Consider the following 8,346-nt stretch of genomic DNA (forward strand, 5'->3'; position numbering starts at 1 on the left):
TGTGCTCGCAGATGTTTCAATCACTAACTCTCCAACAGTCATTGGTACAAGAGTTTCGATCCTTTTCCTAATCAGAAGAACTATCTCCATTTTGTGTTCGGCTAATGTTAGACTGTGGATTATCATCCATTCTTTTATGCGCCGCATCACCTGGTTCAGTTTGATTTTAGCCATTTCAACATTACGAGCTACTATTAAGGCGGCCTCATCATCAGCATAGCCCACAAGCTTCGTGTCCCCTGGCATCTCAAAACGTAACAAGCCATCATACATTATGTTCCAAAGATCTGGACCAAGGATCGATCCCTGCGCTGCACCAGCCGTCAGACGTTTTGCCTTTTGTCCATCTTCCGTATCATACAACAGAGTGCAATCTTTGAAGTAATCTCTCATTATGCGCATATGATATTGTGGTAGCTTGAAAGTTTCTTCAAGAGCTACCAACATGTCGCTCCATCTTGCCGAATTGAAGGCATTCTTCACATCCAGGGTCACAAGAAGCGTCAATTTACGGGAATGATGGTTGCCCATTTGTGCCCTTTCTGCTGTATTCACCACCTCCCACACTGCATCTAGCGTCGAGTGTCCTCTCCGAAATTCATGTTGGCGAACAGATAGATCCCCTGCTAGTTGAACTGCTGAGAGGATTCTGGGCTGCAGAAGTTTCTCCAGGCCTTTTCCAGCTGTGTCCAGCATACATAAAGGTCTATAACCACCAAGTTTTTATTTGCTGATCAGAACCAAACGAGCCATTTTCCATCGGGGACTAAAAACACCCGTTTGCAGGCAATGATTGTACATATTCAGAAACAGTTCTGGACATAGTTCTGATATTATCTTTAGTACTTCTGTAGGTATACCATCTGGTCCTAGAGTTTTCTTGCTTCTAAGAGAGCTAATAGCTCTATTCAGCTCTTCTACTGTGAAGAGGGGTATATCATCCAGTTCGTTTTCATCGTTACAGTCAATCCTCTCTGGATGGTCTGGGAATAGTGTATCCACAACTTGTTTAATGGTTTGCGGATCCGCACTCGGGGTTGAAAATGTCCCGAGTTTCTTCATTACAATCTTATAACCTTGTCCCCATGGATCATCTTCTACTTCTTTAGCCAGTGCCCACCATTTATCGACTTTACTTTTTCTGATTGCATTACGGAGTTCCTTCTTCGCTGATTTGTACTCCGCTGTGACTGAGGTATTCTCTTGACTGCCTCTCATCCTCTGAGCCCTGAGTCGAAGTCGCAGACAATTCTTTCTCAGTTCAGCAATCTCTTCGGTCCACCAGTACGCCGGGCGCTTGCTATTTCGTGGTCTCCTTCGGGACATTGAGGCGTTGCATGCTTGATCGATTAGCTGCATAGTGAGTTCAACACATACACCAGCTGCTTCTTTCCCTCTACGAGCAAAACATTTTCAGTTATGTTCTACATTCCATTCCGATACCGGCTACGTTCCACCGTGCTGGCCTGCGCAAGATGTTTCTTTCTTGAGGAGATTCTTGGAGCAGTCGAAAGATGATATTATTAATAATAATAATAATAATAATAATAATAATAATAATAATAATAATAATAATAATAATAATAATAATAATAATAATAATAATTGAGCCGTGAATTCTATCTCCCACCCCTTTTATAAAATTTGTTATTGTGTATTTTAATGGGTTTTCAACTCATTTTTATGTACTACTGTGTTATTTCACCCCTTTGAGTTATGCACTCGAGCGAATTGTAATAACCATTCCCAAATTATGGCCTCAGGGTAAAGAAGTTCATCCGCCCTGGGAGCGGTCTGACCCGTACTTGTTTCCCTTTTGGTTTCCCCTCCCTTACCCCTGCGGAAGCGCCGAACCCCTCTAGCGCAGCCTATGTGTGTCACTTTGCGTCAGTTGGCCTTGCGTCATCGCTACTCTCGGCGAGGCCGTGCTGGCCCGCTGGGAGTAGGCATTCGTTTCTTGCTCAGTCACCTTAGCAGTTCACGGCTCCGTCTTCGAACCTAGGACCTCATGGGTATAGGAGGTAAGCATGTAAGTCTCGATTAGACTCACGGATGATGGGAGGACATTCCTTCGCTTGTAAGCCACTTGATGCACGCTAAATGTTGTTTTAAGACATTATAAGTGCCAACCTGATTGAAATCTAACATGTTGGAATCAGAATTTGTAAAGTTATGTGTGAACTTTTGGTCTGTTTACTGCAGCTTAAAAGACATTATTGGGAGTTTGTGCCCTTGATAGATGTAAATATAGATGTTGAGTAATATTTTCAACTTCCTTAGAAGCCTTAGGCGCCTAGAGGCGTCTTTTAATGAAAGTTGTACGGTACTTCAAACCTCCTAGAGTATTGTATGTTAGGGGTATTTGGGGGCTCGCCCTTGAGTGATTTGAAATGGCGAATAATCGCTAAGATGTATTTAGAATTATCCATTGTGTTTTAGTTCTCTGGTGTTAAGTTGTAAACAGGGCTGGTCCTCTGTGAATTAGCATAGGGCACGTGTCAACGTAACCTTAGTGATGTTGATAGTTAATCTTCCTTACACTTTTCAATGTTCATCTATCTTGTTAAATAAACGTTGTTAAGGTGATTTCCTACGGGCATCAAGTGTTTTTGCCCTCTGGGTGGATTGCTATCCTCGTGTAGTACAGATCCTATGGGGCCGCACCTTCTTATGGTTTTGGGAGTGATAATTTACGGTACTGTATTATTATTATTATTATTATTATTATTATTATTATTATTATTAATAATAATAATAATAATAAGGAGATTAAGAAAGGGAATATTAATAAGAACAAGAATAATTTAATTGCGCACAATATGTACATAGAAGAAGCCTGTCATTAATCGCCAGCACAATATTCTGCACGTGATTCCTTATGGTGCCTGTAACTTAACACATTCAAACAATCAATAAATACTTTTTTTTGCTAGGGGCTTTACGTCGCACCAACACAGATAGGTCTTATGGCGACGATGGGATAGGAAAGGCCTAGGAGTTGGAAGGAAGCGGTCGTGGCCTTAATTAAGGTACAGCCCCAGCATTTGCCTGGTGTGAAAATGGGAAACCACGAAAAACCATCTTCAGGGCTGCCGATAGTGGGATTCGAACCTACTATCTTCCGGATGCAAGCTCACAGCCGCGCGCCTCTACGCGCACGGCCAATTCGCCCGGTATCAATAAATACTAATCTGCATTTAGGGCAGTCGCCCAGGTGGCAGATTTCCTATCTGTTGTTTCACTAGCCTTTTCTTAAATTATTTTAAAGAAATTGGAAATTTATTGAACATCTCCCTTGGTAAGTTATTCCTATCCCTAACTCCCCTTCCTATAAACGAATATTTGCCCCAATTTTCCCTCTTGAATTCCAACTTTATCTTCATATTGTGATCTTTCCTACTTTTAAAGACACCGCTCAAACTTATTCGTCTACTAATGCCATTCCACTCCATCTCTCCGCTGACAGGTCGGAACATTCTTTAATTAATTCTTTAATTCTTTATTTTCTCCAGATCTACAGTATTTGCTATTTTAATGGAGAAAAATAACAGTGCCCAACCTAGGCAAGTTCTTTCAACTTAAACTCTACCTAAATATCAAACTATATACCTATATTCTGGTCGTCAGGTTAGGTTTGGGGGTGGAGGTATGTTTTCTTCTGCTTCAAGTCTTCGATTTTGCATGTCTTCTTCTGCCTCGAGTCCTTGATTACTCCCAGGGATTGGCTCATTCATCCGGTCAGTGAAGATGAAAGGTTGTTTATATTCAGGATGTTCTTCTTGTTGACTTGGGCCTAATTTATGATCAGTGATTGTTCCCACCTTCTTCGGAACCTCCGTCCTAAATATGTGGTCAATATGTCTTTTGAGACTATAACCATCGTCTAGCTGAATCTGGTAATGTAAATGACCGAACTTTTCAATGACTACTCCATACTTCCATGACATTTTATTCCATTCATAAAATTTCACTTGGACTCTGTCTCCCACGCTTAGATTGCGATGTCCATGAGTCTGATCTTGATTTCCTTCCTATTTGATTAGGCGAATAACGTCTAGTTTGATCCATAATGGTCTGCTCAGGTACAATTCAGCTAGTGATTTTCCACAATCTAGAAGGGTGGCACGATATTTCAGAAGGATCTCTTGGACTTTTCTGGATATAGACAAGGGCTCATTCGACATAGCTTTTAGTCGACGTTTTAGCGTCTGGATGTTTCGTTCGGCCATTCCGTTAGTTGCTGGATGTCCAAGAGCTGTGAATTTTTGGAATGTGCCGTGTTCCCTACAGAAGGATTTTAATAGGTCACTTACAAATATTGTAGAATTACCAGAGACTATCGCCATTGGGAATCCATGAAATGAAAATATTTCTCTTAATACCTCAATTGTCTTCGCAGATGTCGGAGCTTCTCGAATTTGATTTCTGCCCACCTGGCTTTTGCGTCTACAATTAGAAGGAAGTAGAAACCTTGATATGGACCTGCATAATCCATGTGGACGCGACTCCAGTTGTCTTTAGGGACGTCCCAATGGTGAATCGGTGCTTCCGCTGGAGAGGATCGAATGTCAGCGCAGGCCTGACAAGATTTTACCATTTTCTCAATATCCTTATCGATATTCTTCCAGTAGCAATAACGCCTTGCTAATTGTTTCATTTTTGTAATCCCTATGTGTGTATTGTGTAATTCCTTCAGGACTAATGGCTGAAGCTTTGACGGAATGACGACTCTTTGACCCTTGAATAAGATTCCATCATCTAGCGTGAATTAATTGTCTATGGATTAAGATGACATGAGCTCTGCTTTGATTTTTGATAACAATTCATCGTTTTCTGTTGAAATTCGAATACTGTCAGGATTTAATTCTGTGGTTGCTATTTCAGCGATAGTTAAATAACAGAGTTTATGAACTTCTTCATTGAACACTATATCTTTTGAAATGTGTGATTGAATGATCGCTGCTCTTGACAAGCAGTCAACGTTGGTATGTTCTGAACCTTTTTATACTCAACTTCATAGTCAAATCCCGAAAGAAATGAAGCATATCTTAACAATCTAGCAGAAGTCATAGCTGGTAATCTTGAATTCTGATGGAAGATTCTGGTAAGTGGGCTATTATTTGTTATCTACTTAAACTTGCGTCCAGCCGGGCTGAGTGGCTCAGAGGGTTAAGGCGCTGGCCTTCTAACACCAACTTGGCAGGTTCGATCCTGGCTCAGACCGGTGGTATTTGAAGGTGCTCAAATACGACAGCCTCGTGTCAGTAGATTTACTGGCACGTAAAAGAACTCCTGCGGGACTTAATTCCGGCACCTCGGCGTCTCCGAAGACATTAAAAGTAGTTAGTGGGACGCAAATCAAATAACATTATTAAACTTGCGTCCAAATAGATACATGTAAAATAGTTGACAGCGAACATAAAAGCTAGAGCCTCACGATCCAGCTGGCTGTAGTTACGTTCGGCTGAAGACAAGGACCTTGAAGCAAATGCGATAGGCTTTTCAACATCATCAACAATGTGTGACAGGACTCCAGCAATACCTGTTGGATTGGCGTCACAAGCTAGAACCAGTGGTAGATCTGTATTATAAGGTGTCAGCACTCGATCACTTGCAGTCTCGTCCTTTAGTCTGGCAAATACTGATTCACAAGGATTAGTCCAATTAAACTTCTTATTCTTGCGGAGAAGCTGCCTCTAAGGGTAGGTCATAGTTGAAGTATTTGGAATGAATCTTGAATAATATGTTATCATTCCAAGAAATCTTCGAACATCGTCTGTATTGACCGGACGAGGCATTTCAAGTATTGCTTTAATTTTACCTGGTGACTTCATGATTTTATTATATTCAATAACATGGCCCAGATATTCGATGCTGATTTCAAAGAAAGCATACTTCCTTTGATTTAGATGTAAGTCGAACTATTTGAGCCTTTGAAGGCAGGAAAATAGGTTTGGTTGACATTCTGTTTTTGTAAAACCATGAATATTAATGTCATCAAAATATGAATGAGCTTTTGATAGTCCAGATAAAACTTGATCTATGATTCTATTAAATTCGGACGGAGCTGTTTTTATACCAAAGGAAAGGCGATGCATGCGATATGTACCTCGATGTGTTGATATGGTTTGGATCTTGCTGCTCTCTTCATCAACCTGGAGATTGCCCCCTTCTTACCGGGTATAGCTCAGCCGGAGAACGAGAGTCCCGAGGGTGGACCGTTCGTTGTCTGGCTTTACTTATTTTCGAAGGCAGGGTAAGAGATAAGTACTAGCGGCAATAACACAAGAATATAAAACAACGGGTTCTGACATTTATTGTAAATTAACACATTTAACAATAACAAATTTAATTAACAATCTTGATGAGAAAATTAAATTTTCTTCTCTGCCATTTTCTCCTTAACGGCATAATCTCCACTATTCTAGGTTGACAATGTTTCTGTAAGTATACGTAACTTTTATTATCCTACTTCTGGCTCAACGAAATAATAACAAAATAAAAATTTTATAGGAGGACCTCCCCTCAATAATGATATTATTCTTTAAGTTAAAGAAAGTGAAATTTGTCTGACTCCTATTTATCTTGAACATCGAATGACCAGATTTACTCATTCCAACATTTATCTCAAATAAATCCTTCCTTCTTTAACATGCTGAATAAAGCGTTACTTTAATAAAATTGAAAATTAATTAAACCAAATTCTCATAAAAAAAGTTACTCAAAAATGTCTCCATTGGACTTAAATCTTGCACCATTGTGCCTGTACAATAATAATTCCTCTTAATCTTCCTCTAATATTTCGTCTGACAACGTAAAGTCACTCTTTGGTATTTGACACTTTTAAAGAAAATTTTAAAGCCATTGGCTTTACAAAATTAAATAGTGAACCAAGTCCACGGAAATGATCCTTCCTTATTCATTACCGTGTGACACTCTGAATCTCAATTTACTTAAATACCAAATAAAATCCACTAAAGATTTAAATTTCAAAAAGTTATGCCAACACAAACAACGACGCTGACAATCAGGTCTCAACGTGACGAACACGTGGTCTGGTCAAAATTATGGTCAAAGAAAATATCACAATGCAATTAAATAATATCAATCACACACATACACACCATTCACACTAAGGCACACGAGAATTATTTACACTATTTACAACGAATTCTAGCCTTTGAATGTTAATCTTTGATTTGAATCCTAATATCTGAAATTTCTCGATGACCGTATCGGGAAAAGAAAATTATTTTACGTCCCTCAGGAATGTGATGAAGTCTGGATAATCACTTAATTAAAGAATATGAAATTAACAACGTTGATCATGATAATATCGGCGGTTGATGTCTGAAGAAATTTGTCGACTACCGAAATGCACATAGGACAGGTCAAATACAAGCGTTCGTCTTCATAGTTCATGAGTCACGACATTATTATTACTCAACTCCACGTCTATCAATTAACACTTGCTCCACTTGAGGAAATTACGTTCAACAACACGTATTCTCCAAAATAAGACTCAATAAATGGATTCACAAATCACAAACGCACAGTAAATAATCCACCCTCAAGTCAATAAAATATAATAAATTATCCGACGAGAATCTGCCATATTCCAGGCTCATATCCATCCTAATTGAGCACACATTAACATCCTACACACAGGATCAAGCAATATTTAAACTCATGACCCTTATTCATTTATTTAACCCGAGATGAAAATTCATTATTATTATTATTATTATTATTATTATTATTATTATTATTATTATTATTATTATTATTATTATTATTATTATTATTATTATTAGATGTGCGAGATCTCAAATTCGCGGAAACGGGGATTCGACAATATGTCAGATGACACTAACACGCCTTAAATCACACATGAAAAACTCTTATATAGAAATCCGGCGTAACACAACATGCCGTAATTCTGTCCCACACGACTTCCAAAAAATACATTTTCAAAAATTAAATGGTTAATTATCGGTGAGGACAATGATTTTTAAACACACTTGACTATTAAAAGGGACAGCTAGAATAATCGTTGAAGACACACACACACGTTCTAGCTAAACTAATAGAGGTCAATAGTCATTCACACACAAAATAACAAAACTACCATCTCCCATATGAAAGAAGAGTGAACATATTCAAATCCACTGCAAGACTAGAAGAAATATTACCGCTAATGAATAAGAAAGCATTATTTCTACAAAGATGAACAGATAAACATTAGTAAAGTGTACTTAAATGAATGATGGAACTGGATCTTCGCCGATGGTCTGGAACATGTGGTGAGTTATCTGCCCGGGGTCGCTATCTCCCCATGCCGGAGAT

This window comes from Anabrus simplex, chromosome 1 (assembly GCF_040414725.1).
Source record: "Anabrus simplex isolate iqAnaSimp1 chromosome 1, ASM4041472v1, whole genome shotgun sequence".
Classification (NCBI taxonomy): domain Eukaryota; kingdom Metazoa; phylum Arthropoda; class Insecta; order Orthoptera; family Tettigoniidae; genus Anabrus; species Anabrus simplex.